The sequence below is a fragment of the Bos indicus genome, chromosome 2 (assembly GCF_029378745.1).
Source record: "Bos indicus isolate NIAB-ARS_2022 breed Sahiwal x Tharparkar chromosome 2, NIAB-ARS_B.indTharparkar_mat_pri_1.0, whole genome shotgun sequence".
Taxonomy (NCBI): domain Eukaryota; kingdom Metazoa; phylum Chordata; class Mammalia; order Artiodactyla; family Bovidae; genus Bos; species Bos indicus.
In genome coordinates this window covers 12,616,765-12,633,805 of record NC_091761.1, presented here as the reverse complement: position 1 = coordinate 12,633,805, position 17,041 = coordinate 12,616,765, and the positions used below count along the sequence as shown (strand labels likewise).

At 34.7% G+C, this 17,041-nt stretch overlaps 1 long non-coding RNA gene across 2 annotated transcripts in view; it reads left to right on the top strand.

The window, feature by feature from the left end:
• The window catches only part of LOC139186896 (uncharacterized), a 480,041-nt gene extending 465,289 nt beyond the window's left edge, over positions 1 to 14,752 (top strand). For both annotated transcript variants that reach the window (XR_011570576.1, XR_011570578.1), the window contains exons 4-6: positions 9,591 to 9,638; positions 10,918 to 10,988; positions 11,508 to 14,752. This is a non-coding gene — a long non-coding RNA (uncharacterized lncRNA). The remainder of the gene's footprint in view (positions 1 to 9,590; positions 9,639 to 10,917; positions 10,989 to 11,507) is intronic.
• The last annotated feature ends 2,289 nt before the right edge of the window (positions 14,753 to 17,041 follow it).

Below are 17,041 nucleotides of genomic sequence, written 5' to 3'. Positions count from 1 at the left end.
TTGCTCTAGTCTTTGAACACAATTATGGTATGTGCCTATTTTAACATCTTGGTCATCTCAGAGTCGGTCCTTTTTCTTACATTCTCCTTTTTTGTTCCTAAGCCTAGAGATCTGAACTGTCTCCAGAATATTGTGATATTTTGGGAAATTCAGGATTCTGTTTCTAAAGAGTAGTGGTATTTGCTTTATTAAACAATGATGGTAGTTGAACTTGTGCCTCTCCTGCACTTGGTGGCAGAAGAAATCTCTGGTTAGTTCATTTAATTTTAGCTGGACTGCCTGGTTTCTGCCTCATACATGTGAAACCAGGGGCTCCTCAGAAATTTGGGTAGAGTTGCACATATAATTACGGACTTCCACTCGGAATGTCTTTTCTAAGATGTCCTTCCTTGTTTTTCTGTGCTGTATTGCTTGAACTCTATCTATTGTTCTAAATCATCTAGCTTGACATGGACATGGATCTAATCCTAGTTGAAATACTATAACAACTTTACTCTTCCAGTGTCTTGTAATAACTTTTAATAGATGGTAGGTATAGTAGCTATCATATTTCCAAAAATTTTGACAATTTTCCACGTTTATTATTTTGTAACATTTTCAATCATTGTAATCCAATTTTAACATATTGGAGTCAGATAAAAATTGTCTTAAATGAGTATTATTTGAAAATAAGTGATATTTATGTGTTCCATATTAGAACATGTTATCTCTTTTCATTTATTTTGTTTTTATGGGTTCAGTATATTTATGTTAATTTCTTTTTCTTTTATAGCTTGTGGTAAATTTATTCTTAGATATTTTTATATTTCTAGGTTTTATTACAAGTGGATTATTTTTCCAATACCATTTACAACTGGCTTACACTAAAAACAGCTTAAATTTGCATATTTAGTTTGTATACAAACACATTACCAAGTTAATTATTAATTCTAATGTTTTTAATAGAATCTCTTGGGGTTACTAGATATACAAAATGATACAATATAATTAAATATTGGAGAGTAGTTTTAAATATTTTGCCTTTCTGTTTACGAATTTTTGCTGTCAGTTTTCCTATCTTGTTATATTAGCTAAAGTCTACCTAACATGTTAAATAATAATTGAATAACAATTACATATTATTATCAGTAATATATGAATGTGTACAAACTTTTGGAAAATATTTGACAATATTTAACAAAAATTTTTGGAACATGTATATCTTTGGCCCAGTCATTTCACCCTTTAAAAATCTTTCTTAGAGATTTAAATAAGTATATTAGCATGTAGGGACATATATTTGGATTTGTGTATTTCTGTATTACTTTTAATGTGAAAAGACCCACTGAGAATAATTTCAATGTCATAAAAATGGAAGCAGTTGGATAAGTTATGATACAGCCATAATAAGAAATACCATACAGTCATTAAAAGCTGATTAGCTCTGTTCTTGCTCACTTAAGAGACGCGCATTTTACATGATGAAGCAGCAAGTGTGGCAGAACTTGGTGTATATTTTTTACCAGTGTTTGTAAGCAACTAAAAGGATAAGCATATTTTTTCAAATGTTTGTCTGTATGTAAAGAAATATATGGAATAATATATAATGAGTTTAGTGATAAGAGTTGCATTTGAGAGAATACAAAATTGAAGCAGAGAAGAGAGATGTTTCTCTATATGCCACTACATTATTTGATCTAAATGCATCATTTTGGTAGTTCCAGTGTCAATAAAGCAAATATAAGCTTAAGAACCTCATTATAAGCATAAAAATTCAATAAGTAAAAGCAATCTTATAATTAGATTACATTTCTTTTATTTCACAGTTCCCTTTCTTTTATATTATAAATACAAATTTCTAAGTTAGTTCCTTGTAAACCCAAATTAGCCAATTTATATAATGATTTATATAAGTAGTATGAATTGTTAAGAATAACAGTGAATCTACAGAACCATGTTAGTGAATAATAGAACATACTGGGATTATTGAAAATTCACATAGCCATGCTTAAAAGTAAACAACATTTTTTTAAACTTTCACTTCTTTTTTTAAAGTTATTTTTTATTGAAGGATAATTTCTTTACAGAATTTTGCTGTTTTCTGTCAAACCTCAGCATGAACCAGCCATAGGTATACATATGTCCCCTCCCTTTTGAACCTCCCTCCCATCTCCCTCCCCTCCCACCCCTCTAGGTTGATACAGAGCCCCTGTTTGAGTTTCCTGAGCCATACAGCAAATTCCCACTGGCTATCTATTTTACATATTTTTTTAAACTTTTAAGTAGCTTCTAGTAACTTCCTAGATATCGTTTTAGTATTTGTTCAAAGTATTTTTATGAAATATTTACAATTTTTTGATTCAATGCAAGATTGGTTTTGAAACATTTCTTGCAAATGCACAAATGCTCATTATACTTGACAGTTAATATTGAATATTGCACAGAGAACACTGGCCTTCTGGTTGCTTTTGCAATTAACCTCTAGCCTATTGACAACAACACTTTTAATTATTATGCCCCATATTTATGAAATAGACTGTGTCCTCCGAAATAATAGGTTATTGATTTGAATAGTCATTTTGAATGCAATTGAAAATCCAATCATTTTTTGTAAAGCTACTGAATATTCATTTATTATTCTTTATGTTCCTCAATACAGCCTTTGCTTCACTCTAAAAGAGTTTGACAGCATTTTATTCAGTATCCATTAGACAGCAAACACTGGGGCCCATTATTTTGTTATTTCAACAAAAGCTGAGTATATTTCATGGAATATTTTATGCAAATAGTTTATGTTCTTCTTTGTATAATTCATCAAATTACGTTTGAGAGTGACATTTAGAGGCAGAAAATATGTCTACTTAATAACCTGAACTCTCCATACTCAATTTGATTGAATAGTTAGAGGACTAGACATTGGGTTATTAGAGTTATTTCATGTTTTGTGCTAAATATATTATATTTGGGTAATTTAGGGAGTGGTTATTAGAAGATAAATGCTTTCTTTTGTAATTCCTCTATTTGTTCTAGATGATCACATATTACTTAAAAAGCAGTATGTTTGAGTTCAGTTACTACTTTATGAAAGTAAAGTTTCCAATGTATACTTTTAGATAACTGATATCATTCAATTACAGTTTTTTGAGAACTTAACACATTCTTATGAACTAGAATGTGTTAAATGTTGTACAGATTGCTTCATTGAATCATAATTTGAATATATTAATTATAGCAATTCAAACTAAAATGCTAAAAACTAGATTTTTTTCACCTCAGTAAATTTAAGGAATATATAGTAAAATTAAAATAAGACTTTTATTGTTAAAGGCTAATATTACTTTACTTTAAGGAGTAGGAAGCAAAATATATTTATAGTTACTTATGACAGGGGAGGGCTTCCCTGGTGGCTCAGACGGTAAAGGGTCTGCCTGCAATGCGGGAGACCCCGGTTCAATTCCTGGGTCGGGAAGATCCCCTGGAGAAGGAAATGGCAATCCACTCCAGCACTCTTGCCTGGGAAATCCCATGGATGGAGGAGCCTGATAGGCTACAGTTCATGGGGTTGCAAAGAGTCGGACACAACTGAGCGACTTCACTTCACTTCATGACAGGGAAACTGACACAGATTCAATTTCTTCCTGCTTGTATATTGAAGCCCAGAACATAGGTCCCTTTTCATTCATCCAGACATCCATTTATTTATCTATTCAGTAAATATTTATTGTATGCCTATTATGGCATTCACAGGCACTGCTTAAATAAAGAATTTCAGTCCAAGATCTGAAGGAACTTATATCCAGTAATGTAAACAAAAACATCATTATAATTAATTTTGAGAAATGACGTGACCATAATATGTACAATGGTTACAATGAAGAAGTAACAATATAAAATGACCATGTGTATTATGGATACTTTAAGGAAAGAATTTCAAGGTAAAGACAAGGACAAACAGAATCTAGATGTATGCAGTGATGTGTACTAGGACACTGAAATATGAGAAAGCATGGGGAATTTCAAGCAATCAAATGTGACAGAAGAATCAGGTTCAAGAGCCGGAGTGGCAGGCAAGGAATTATGCTAAATGACTAGGAAGAGTGAAGTCTAGAAATGCTGTTTGTCAAAGTTAGGAATTTACATTTATCTTATAGGGGTTAAGGGTATTGTTTCATAGTAGGTAAATGGATTGAATTTGACTTTGAGATAACTCTGAATCTTTAATATGTTTTAAAGAGGACAGAGAAGAGAAACAAATGAAAAAAAATAGGACAAACTTTTAGCCACCCAAGTGAGATATAATGAAGACTTCTATGAAAGCAGTTTTAATTCACAGAAAGAGGTGGGATAAGGAGATTTTAGGAGGTAGTAAATATTAACAGAGTTTGGTCATGAATTGGATAGAAAAAAATGGAATACAAGCGTGAACTAGAGAACAAAGTCTAAGTAAAATGATGTTACATTTCTAGACAGGATATAATTGAGCCATACTAGAATGGCAAATGTTAGTATCTCATAAATGATGTAGGAAATTCAGGAGACAGTGACGGGGATGAAAAGAGTTCAGATTTGGATATACTTAATTTGACAGGTTGATGTGAAATAAAACAGATGTGTAGTGAGACAGGAACTTAATCTTGCAACTGAAGGTATATGTGAATGTGGGTATATAGATTTGGAGATCATTGAAATATAGATGATTATTGGTAGATATATGTGTGATCAGTTTGTTAGGATATAGATCAGAGAAATAATAAAAATGTAATTGTAGCTTTTAATTGACAGGTATACAAAGTGGTACCAGTGGTTAGGAATTTGCTTCATAAAGAAATGATGATATCCATGAGCAAAGCTTGCCATGAGAGGAAGTGGGAAAAGAAAGTTTCAAATGAGAGGCAGGGGAGTGGAAGTGATGACAACATGAACCCTAGAGACAAACTGCTTGAATTCAAGACTTGGCTCCAATTCCAATCTACTAACATTGTGAGCTTGTGCACAGTGTCATAGAAAGTGATTTTATCTGAATCTTATTTCCCTCAGCTATGAAACTGGAATACTAAGAGACTGGTACCTCTTACAGTTACTTTAAGAATTGGTAAACCACAATTCCTGATACATGATAAGCAGTCAATAAATGTTTTCAATATTATTATAGAAATAGCTAGCTGATCAACTATTCCAGTATTTGATGCAAGCAAGAGAGGCATTCATCTGATTTTGTGTGAAAGTGGAGATAGGTGGTTATTTATTATACTTTTATCTTGCTGATATAACTCAAACAAATTTAAGAATTGCAATATAGAAATCTAACATATTTACTTATGTATTTGTTTACTTATTTGTTTTGGAGGCATAGAGGCTAATTCAGCTCATTCTAGCTAGTCAAAAAGATACAAAAAATCTCTTGTAGGCACTGAGGGAGAAAACATTAGCACCAGAATACACAAAATTGTCTATTTGAATAAGTGTCTCAAACGTTGTAAGGACCAGGATAAATATGTTGATATAGTTTCATGTGATATCAGTTGACAGTGCGTTTCATGATGCTCTGAAGAGAATATAAGGCAATGTCTAGATAAGTCTAATATTTCTGCTGTAGTTGTTCAGTTGCTAAGTCCTGTCCAACTCTTTGGGACCCTATGGACTGCAGCACACTAGCCTTTCCTGTGCTTCACTATCTCGAGTTTGTTTAAGCTCATGTCCACTGAATCAGTGATGCTATCCAACCATCTCATTCTCTGTCACCCCATTCTCCTTTCGCCTTCAATCTTTCCCAGCATCAGGGTCTTCTCCAATGAGTCAGCTCTTCGCATTAGGTGGCTAAAGTATTGGAGCTTTAGCTTCAGCATCAGTCCTTCCAACAAACATTCAGGGTTGATTTCCTTAAAGATTGACTGGTTTGATTTCCTTGGAGTCCAAGAGACTCTCAAGAGTCTTCTCCAGCACCACAATTCAAAACCATCAATTCTTTGGCCTTCAGCCTTCTTTGTGATCCAACTCTCATATCCATACATGACTACTGGAAAACCATAGCTTAACTATATGGACATTTGTTGGCAAAGTGATGTCTCTGCTTTTAAATATACTGTCTCGGTTTGTCATAGCTTTTCTTCCAAGGAGCAAGCATCTTTGAATTGCGTGATTGCAGTATTCTTGCCTGGAGAATTCCATGGACAGAGGAGCCTGGAGGGATACAGTCCATGGGGTCTCAAGAGTCAGACATGACTAAGCACAGCACAGTCATCGTCCACAGTGATTTTGGAGCCTAAGGAAATAAAATCTGTCACTGCTTCCACTTTTCCTCCACGCTATTTGCCATGAAGTGATGGGACCAGATGCCACAATCTTAGTTTTGAGTTTTGGGTTTTAAGTCAGCTTTTTCTCTTCTTTTTCACTGTTATCAAGAGGTCCTCTAGTTTCTCTTCACTTTCTGCCATAAGGATGGTATCATCCTCATATCTGAGGTTGTTATTTTGCCCAGAAATCTTGATTCCAGTTTGTGATTCTTCCAGTCCAGCCTTTCACATAATGTTCTCCATATAGACGTTAGATAAGCAGGGTGACAGTATATAGCCTTGGTATGCTCTTTTCCTAGTTTTGAACCAATCCATTGTTCCACCTCTGGTTCTAAGTGTTGCTTCTTGACCTGCATGTGGGTGTCTTAGGAGGCAACTAAGATGGTCTGATATTCCCATTTCTTTAAAAATTTTCCAAAGTTTGTTGTGATCCACATAGTCAAAGGCTTTAGCATAGTCAATGAATCAGAAGTAGATATTTTTCTGGAATTTCCTTGCTTTCTCTCCAATCCAACAAATGTTGGCAATTTGATCTCTAGTTTGGCTGTAGTTTCCTGTTACTTGTTTTGCTACTTTCCTCTGAAATTTAATTGTACAAGGCTTTGGGAAAAAAGCTTGTTTTCTTGTTTGACTGCCTTGTAAAGGTGATTCCTACTACAAGCACTGTCCATAGCTTATTTTCTCTTGTCAACGTTTAAGGAAAGGGAAAGTAGAGGGGGCAGTTACATTGTGAAGACCATCCCAGATGAAAGATGGAGAAGTGGCCTTAGTATGTCTAAACAGCATTTAGTATCTTTGAGGAAGATTCTTCCAATCAGTTCAGTTCCATTCAGTCGCTCAGTCATGTCTGACTCTGTGACCCCATGAACCTCAGCACACCAGGCATCCCTGTCCATCACCAACTTTCAGAGTCTACCCAAACCCATGTCCATTGAGATGGTGATTCCATCCAGCCATCTCATCGTCTGTCATCCCCTTCTCCTCCTGCTCTCAATCCCTCCTAGCATCAGGGTCTTTTCAAATGAGTCAGCTCTTCAAATCAGGTGCCCAAAGTATTGGAGTTTCAGCTTTAACATCAGTCCTTCCAATGAACACCCAGGACTGATCTCCTTTAGGATGGACTGGTTGGATCTCCTTGCAGTCCAAGGGACTGTCAAGAGTCTTCTTCAACACCACAGTTCAAAAGCATCAATTCTTCGGCACTCAGCTTTCTTTATAGTCCAACACTCACATCCATGCATGACCACTGGAAAAACCATAGCCTTGACTAGCGGACCTTTGTTGACAAAGTAATGTCTCTGCTTTTGAATATGCTATCTAGGTTGGTCATAATTTTTCTTCCAAGGAGTAAGCGTCTTTTAATTTCATGGCTGCAATCACCATCTGCAGTGATTTTGGAGCCCCAAAAAATAAAGTCAGCCACTGTTTCCACTGTTTCCCCACCTATTTGCCATGAAGTGATGGGACCAGATGCCATGATCTTAGTTTTCTGGATGTTGAAATTTAAACCAACTTTTTCACTCTCCTCTTTCACTTTCAAATGCACATAGATTATCCTCAAGCAGTTAAAATTTAATAAAATTTAAAAAATATAAAATAAACTCTCTAATGTAATGAATTACAGGCATCTTTTACAAAAAAAAAGGAAGCCCCAAATTTGATAATACATCATTCAAAATCACTAACACTTATCTGTCCACTCTGTGTCTCAGAATTAAAGGTTAAAATAAATTGGTATTCTTCAGGTCAGATAGCTACATAAAATTATACTTTTAATTTAAAACATTTCAAGTTAACCAAAGGATTAATGAAATGACTAAATCAACTGAATGGAATGAGAGTAGTGCACCATCCATGTAACATAATTATTTGTCTGACAAATTGTAATTATTATATATCACATTTTTATGTTTATTTTTAATGTCTTCATACTTTATATAAGCTGAAATACCTAGTAGCTGGTATGGGTAAAGCTGGGGTATTTGTTCTCATCTTGTCAATCTCCATTTTCGTCATCTTGCAGGTTTTGGGTGATGCATTTTTTTGTAGTCCATGGTCAGATCAGATCAGTCACTCAGTCGTGTCCAACTCTTTGCAACCCCGTGAATCACAGAACACCAGGCCTCCCTGTCCATCACCAACTCCCAGAGTTCACTCAAACTCATGTCCATCGAGTCAGTGATGCCATCCAGCCATCTCATCCTCTGTCGTCCCCTTCTTCTCTTGCCCCCAATCCCTCCCAGCATCAGAGTCTTTTCCAATGACTCAACTCTTCGCATGAGGTGGCCAAAGTACTGGAGTTTCAGCTTTAGCATCATTCCTTCCAAAGAAATCCCAGGGCTGATCTCCTTCAGAATGGACTGGTTGGATCTCCTTGCAGTCCAAGGGACTCTCAAGAGTCTTCTCCAACACCACAGTTCAAAAGCATCAATTCTTTGGTGCTCAGCCTTCTTCACAGTCCAACTCTCACATCCATACATGACCACAGGAAAAACCATAGCCTTGACTAGACGAACCTTTGTTGGCAAAGTAATGTCTCTGCTCTAGTAAAACTGTGTCTTTTTTGTTTAGCAATTAAAAAGCACTGGTTTTAGTGTCCATTTTTCTAATACTGACTCCGCCACTTACTGATTTGGTGATCTTAGACAAATCACCATCCATTGTAAGCCTTGGTTTTTGCAAGAGTGGACAATAGATTTAGCTTACATATTTGAGAACTGAATAAAATAATGTTTATGAATTGTCTACCACATGTCTGGTATGTTTAAAGGTTTTATCATTAGTAGTATCATCACCAACTTGATCATTTCTCAATTGCACAATACTTAACCTTTGTATAAATGTAGACTCAGAGTTTAGATTTTTAAATGACAAAGTCTTAGTTCTGTTAATGCTTAGGGTTACTTCTAATAATGTTTTGTCTAAATGCCTAATACAACTTACCTGTTATTTATCTGTGAATTCTTTCCAAATCAAGGCCCAGCCCTTTAGCTATTTGTGTCTTTTTTTTCCTGATATTTTTTTGAATATTTCCTCTTTGCTAATTTTATTGGTGCTATGTTCCCTTTGCAGTGGTTCCCTGTAGGCTTTTCTTTTGGGCAGAAGGAATAACTTAGCCAGTTCCTGTTCCTAAAGTCAGTTTTCTCATGTTGAAGAACCCTGGTTGTCTTTGTAGTCCCTATATTTCAACAACACAGCATTTCACTGTTTAATCATTTCATATTTGTAATGAAATGTCTGCATATGCAGATCATGTAAAATACTTTTTCAGTGATGTTTTCTTCATTTAAAGATTTTAATTTTTTTTTTGTTTTTCAGAAAAAAAGTAGGAGAAGAAAGATGCAGAGACCAAGAGAGGAGCTCACAGTGAGTAGAAAGCATTATTTTCTCACTTTGTCCTCTATAAGCAGCAATATTACTCTAGTGAAACAGTGGATTTTTTTTTTTTCTTAATTTTCTGGCAATGATACCGTTTTAGATTCCCAGGGGATAGAGAGCCATTTTATAAGGATGATGCTTTGACTATAGCAAAGGAATAACTGGAGATTCATTTGAGACATAATTGATGATGGTCTTTCAGGGAGGAGCCCAAATTATCATGAGGAAGACAAAAGATGTGACTTTTCTATTGCTTCTGTAGCTGGATCAGAAAATTACTTGGTGGGATGCATCATTATAAATTGTTGATTCTCATGCAAAAAAATTAAAAAAAAATTAAGAATTCTGGCAGTTGTGCAGAAAGTAAGTAAATGGACTGTTGAAAATTTATAAAATTAAACAGGATTTTTTTAAATTGGGAAGTTGATGTTAAATTGAAAGTTGAGTGATCAGCTTGCTCAGTATTAATAAACTAATTGTATTTCCCTGAGTTAATATAGGTTGGGTTTTAACTGATACTAGTCTGCATTGCACCACTTTTTAAATAACATCATGACATTTCTTTTACTTTCCTTGGACAGTACTTAATATAATCACTGAAAAAATTTGTAATCAAATACATTTTTATAGATTCTTCTAAAAATACACTTTCCTCCAAAGTTTTCTCAGTGATTCTTAATTATGAAGATGGATTATTGCAGTCAGAAATAATCTACCTCAATAATTTATACAAACAATATGCTTCATTTGAGTACTTATATATTTAATGAGTTTTTTTCTCTTGACACTATAGTACTATATATCAGCAATCCAAAGCCTGCTAGTAATAAATTCATTTACATGTTTATGAAACAGTATCACTTGGACTTGTCTTCTATTAATTGTTAATTACTATAAGTACAATTTCATTCTTTGGCTTTTTCATAGTCAATGAGTAACATTTTTGCAAAGGAGATAACGTTTTGAGCAAATCACATTGTCTCAATAGAAGTTACTTAGAAAAAATTGTCAGCAAGATTAACCAATAAAAGCAATGCTATATGTAAAATCTTTATATACAACTCAGGTCTTAATTTTATGTATAGTTTTATTTAGCTGTAAGAATTTGCTTACACACATTGCCTTCAAACTCTAATTGAAATATCTATAGTGCATATATTTGTTAATGAACATTTTCAAGATTCCTACTATTTTCTAGATACTATCCTTTATAAATCTTTAAAAATATTTGTTAAAATACAAATATTAACTCTTTTAATCAAAATAGCAACCATAAGAGGCAGTGGGTCTGAATTTACATTTGAGGAAACTGAAGCACACAGATGGGAACTACCTAAGGTAAGTAGTAGATCCAGAAATCAAAGAGTGTTCGTTTGGCTACAGACTCTTTGTTCTTAACCACTATACTGCATTAATACTATATTAAAATAGGCTGACACAAATTTTTTGAAAACAGACTTAAAATTGGTATGTCAGATTTGCATTCAGGTGTTTCTTTGTTGAGATACTTGCTGTCAGTTCTCTGACTTGATTGTAAAAGCAGGGTTTAATTCTCTCAAGCATCAAGCATTGAAGGTTTATGTTCCACAGAAAAAGAAAGACTGAATTTGTGACTTCTGTATTCCTGTATTAACCAGCATGGTACTTTCATCAACTTCAGTCATGCATGATTCTGAATTTCTGAAATGAAATGGTTTTTCCTGTATTGTATTGGATCATTCTGAACTCATATTGGATTACTGTGAGGAAAAAATTCCAGATCTGAAGCTATGTTTTACACACTGGTTCACACATTGATTCACTGTATACTTAAACTTTCCTAATTAAGGGTTTATAACTTTTTATTGATGTGTTCAGTGATATCCACTGATGGTCCTCTTGGCTTCGGAAACTACACAGCACTGCTTCAGACTCTTCAGTGACCTCCTTCTCAGGACTTGTTCTACACAGATCAAATCTAATCTTCCCAATGACCTTGTATCCAGATTTTTGCAAAGTGATTGAAAATGCCTTTAAATACAGATTATTAATTGAGGATAATGACTCTTTTTTTTTAACATTTATATGTGATAATTTCTTACATGAAGAGAGCAAATGATGCAGCAGTGTTAGGGAGCAAGATAGCTGCAAAAATGTAGAACAGTGATTATCAACATTTTCAGTGAATCAGAATCACTAGGAGGATTTGTTAAAATACAGATTGTTTGTCCCCTATATGCATTTTTATCACATTGCCAGGTCATGCTTATACTAATGATTTGGGGAAGTGCACATTGAGAGTTCCTGATCTAGAGCTTCATATATTATCAGGATTAAAATAGGGCCTGCACCTCCCTCTGACTGTTTTCTTGTAATTCAATAGGATCAAAAATTGCATAGCATCTCATTCGTATTTTGTGTAGCAAAAGCAAAATTCAAACTTCTCTTAGTGAGTTCTTATCCACTTATCTATCATTTTTAGCCACAGAGGTTTACTGAAAAGAAAAGAAATTGAGCTTTAGGGTGTGGGCGGAAGTGAGTCAGAGGTGAAATGGTGGATAATGATATATCTTAGGGTTCTTTAGAAGTTCACTGAATTAAAATGTACTCAATAAGTGGGAGGTTTGCAAAAAGCAGAAAAGATAACTTCTTGAGATTATCAGTGTAATTTTCTGTAAGATATGGTACAATAAAAGCTAGGAAATGTGTATTGGATCCAAAATGAAATTTTGAGAAAAATTAAATAAGGATGAAGATAATATTTGGATTAAAAAAATTAGAATGCTTTTTCTGCTCATAAAAGGATTTTTCCATATTTTCTATATTGAACAGCAGCACAGAGAGTAAAGCATCCATTTATGACTGTTATTGGTTTTAAGAGTCTACTGTTGCCAAAATTTTTCAACTTTTAATTTGAATTCATATCATTCAGTTAATACCTCTGACCCACCACTCTGTCAGGAATTATGATAGAATCTGGGCCAATATTCTCAAAATATCTGAAATCAAACTGTTGTATATCCAGCACTTGGAAGAGTGTCTGAACCATGGTAGATGCTTAATAAATATTTTTGAATGAAGTAAAGAATAAAGAGTGGAACCAAGCGTTTAAAGGAATACCCAGTCAATTCCTTAAAGGCAGCATATTAAAAAGAAATAGTCCTAAAACTATTGTTTCTTCTTGAGTACAGACATACCGGAGCAAGATGCTGCTGTACCGTCTGGCAGGATAAATAGCCCTCATCACCAGCACATTTTACAGTTAGGCCATTCCCAAGAGATGTCACGTAGATACCTCACTTCCAGTGTCTACATAAATCCGCAAATTCTGATGACAGATTCCTAAGCAGGAACTACATTTCTGCTTCTGTGTCAAGGCAGTTGCTTATGTACCATTTCAAAATTGGAAGCTAACCTTTTCAAAATGTCAGTGCACTTATTTCACCATCTTTATAATTACCAGCAATTTACATTTATTCAGTAGCTTCACAGTTTGAGTACTGTGTAAAATTCTGTTATTCTTTGAGAACCTATGTTCCAAGGAAGATTCATCTATCCTGTGTTTAAGGTAGTTACAGACAACTGGCAAATATACCTGGACAAATGTTATAGTCTGTTTTTCAACATGCTTCTCACCTGGGGGTAGAAGAATTCTGTTATTTTTGTTGATAAGTGAGTCTTTCAAAATGACTGTCTACCCATAAGTTAATTGCAAACATATGGAGAGTTGACTTTGATTGAAGCTGGTGTGTATGTCTTCCTAAGTTTGTATTCTTACGGTGGAAGCCCCCTGCCAAGATTGTTGGAAGATATTTAGAGGAAAGTATTTATAAAACTTTTTGAACATGGTCATGTAATTCAATGTCTCCTGAATTATGCTAGCTTGGACATTTGACTCATAGTTGTATAAATGTTGGAAAGTTAAATTATCTCAGGTTGTTCAGGCAAACAGTCATTAAATAAGATGTTAACAGCTTAAAACAGAAATAACTGCTTCCCAAAGTGTTCAGTTTTATAGAAACTAAGTACCACAAGTCTTTATATCACTAAAAGGCCTAAAATAAATAATATAAAGATCATCCTTGACATATATTCAAAAATTTTAGGATTGCCGGGAGCCGGCAAGAGACATTCCACTCGTGACAAAGGTCATGAGGAAGGAGGCTCGGCATACGCAAAGGTGGGATCGAGCCTCAGGAGTCCCCCCGGATATTCTCGAGCATCTACCCCCCAAAAACCAGAGTCTGCCTACTTTATTGCTTTGTGCTCTCACCTCTGACTTTACTGGGGGCTGTCCCCCACCACCATCTCTCTCTCTCTGTCAAAGAGTTAACTTACAGCTCCAATTAATAAAGTTCCTGGGCAATTAGGAGTGTTTAAATCCAAACTCCTCAGATGGCTCTCTAACTTGCCTGAAAAGTTTACCCGGACTCCTACAGCTATGCATACAATTGTTTACAGTCTCCCAGCCTCGAGAGGCACGGGAAGCTTAAGATATTCAAATAGCTTAGAGCCTCTCAGAGAGTTAGAAACTGTCAGAATAAAACTAGTAAAAGATTTCATTGATGAGCCAATGCTTGTTGCCAAGTTTTCACATCCCCTGAATTGTATCCTTGAATATGTATTAATTAATAGTTGGTATGTAGAAAAAATAAGTAGTGGCCTTGGTGTTAGTAACTTTAGACCCTTAAAGTAATAAATTCTTTCCTTTGTTGTAAACCCATTACACATCCGCCCTATAGGAATGTAATTTTATCTTCGGAAGATGGTGCCAAACCTTAAAATAATTACTCTTAGGGAAAATAAGTCTTTGTTGATAAGTCCTTGTCAAGAGTCATAAAATGTTAATAGGCCTTCTGGCCAGAAGATGATGTAAATCACCTAAACCATTTGCATATGATAAATTTGCAGGAAAGAAACCCTGGTTTTTGATAAGGATCAAAAACTGCTGACTTTGCATCCCCTATTATCCTCTATGTGTAACTTAGGGTATAAAAGCCTCTGTTGAAAATAAAGCTACGGGCCTTGCTCACCAATGCTTGGTCTCCCCATGTCATTCTTTCTTTTCACATTCTGGCTGAAGTCTCCATCTGGAGCGTGGATATCCTCTGCAACCATTTATTTGCCTGGGCTTCTAAGATAGGATATTTTCTAAGATCAGAATTTCAGTTATATTCTTTTTATTATGCCCATTGAGAGAAAGCCTGGACGTTTTTGTTACCTTGATTTGAGGATCAAGTTTGTTGGGTAGTGTGGGAAGAGCTTTCTGCCTTAACTCAAAACTCTATTAGGTTAGATTCAGAATAAACAGATCTCATAGCCAAATTGGTTTATTTTTATGCTCTGCATTTGCTCACCCCAAAATACCATTTTTTTGGTCCTAAGGGAGGTGCAAATTGGAGCTAAAAAGCAAAGCAATATGTCTGCCAATCTTGAGTGTCCTCTTATTTCCAAAGTCAGTGATAGCACAGCCCTTGGCTTTATCAGACTGGTTACTCCAGCTCCAACAGAGGAAAAACAGTCATGATATCAAAATAACTATGCTATGAGAGAGTCTTTTCTATAACCTACCATATACACTTTAAAGATAGTGAAGGCATCAGTTTTACAGAACTTTTATAAAACTGACATAGTTATTTAGTAGAGAGAGCTTATCTCTTATCTCTTTCCCCTTGGATTTTGATGTGCCAATTAAAACAAGAAAAAGTAACTACTTAGGTCGATCATACATTTTATTAAGGAAGTCTAAAAAATATATAATCATTTTCACTTTTCCAGGAAGAATAACATACAGAAGATGTCCTTTAACCATTCTGAAAGCTAATTAAAAAAAGAGGAATAATTCAGTTATTTGCATATTTTGCATAATCTGAAGAAAGAAAATTGATATTATTATACTCTGCCTATGAGAATATCAGTCTGGTTCCTAACAGCAGATTTTGCTATAAGTTTAATCATGTCACACCCTCATATTTCCAGGGGATCTGCAATTAGTAATATCTAATTGCAGTCCATGGGATCACAAAGAGTTGGATGCAACTGAGCAACTGAACTGAAGCTACCTTTAAAACATGGTTTTCTTATATACCTTAAAACTGACATAAGATTGGAACCTACTTTTAGTGTTAGATCTATTCACTTTATAAATTGATAAAGTGGCATACAAGGAAAAAAGTATTTCATCTCATAGAGAAAATTGCAACATATATCAATTTTTGTCTGATTGTCAGAAGATAACTGCATTCCCTGTGGCCTCTGTTAAACACAGAGGAATTTGGCGTGTTGGCTGATGGCTGTTTTCCAATCACAACTCCTTAAAAAGGTACAGAACAAGACTTGGATTTTACTTGATTTGTTTTTGCTGTTTCAAAAGGGAATACATGAATAGTAATATTTCTCTGTAAAAGTAATATAAGGTTGCATAAAAGCCAGTGCATTTGAGTTAGAGAGCCCCATGGGTGATTTCCTATAATATATACATCTGTATATTTATCTGTGAAATAAATGGCATTTCCTAGCAACTACCAAGTTCAATTTAGGCTCACCATGAAAATCTGAAACTTGAAGAAAAACACAAGGTCACTTTTCAGTTGATCTTCACTAAAATATTCCATTTTCATTTTAATGTATATCAAGAAATATCATATACATGATTTTTAACATAAAAATTCCTCCTTCAGAAGAGACGTAAAGAAACGAGTTGGAAAGTTTGCTATTCTTGTTGTCGCCTCATCACCAGGTGTCTTATTGAGTTGGTATTTGAGGACATGATGTATTCCTCGTGTGCACTAAAAATGCTCTGGCAGCCTGGCTTTCACCTTAGTGGGGACTATGGGGGTCATGCCCTTTAACAGTTAATGTATCATTAATGCTCAATGATAACGGCATGCCCAGAGCTGAAAAATCACTGGAAAAATACAAATATCCAAAATTGTTTTACCTATAATAGGACATTGTCTCAAAAGAAATCCATACCAGTAAACATTTATATCATTTTCTCATTAGGCTTCAAGTCTAGGTTATGACTAGATTCATTGTCTCATAAATGATGTTATTGGCTAATAGTCAAATAAAATGCTTGAAAACTTGTAAGACATTCAGAAAAAAAACTCCAATAATTACATGGTACCAAATTTATTATAAGAATAGTGTCAAAAAGGAGCGGAGCCTAATTTTCTATTGGAAAATTATTCTGATCTCCAGTTTGAACTTTGGGCTCAAATTTTTAAATGACTCTTCTTGTTTCGGGTGTACCTCACACATGCCCAGTTGAGTAAAGAATGTAAGTACCCAAAACAGAGCACCCTATAACACAGAGAGTCTCTCAGGCACAGAGGAATGAATGATTTCAGGTACATTGTGCCACAAACTCTATTGACTGTATTTCCTCACACAGGGAATTAAATTTGAAA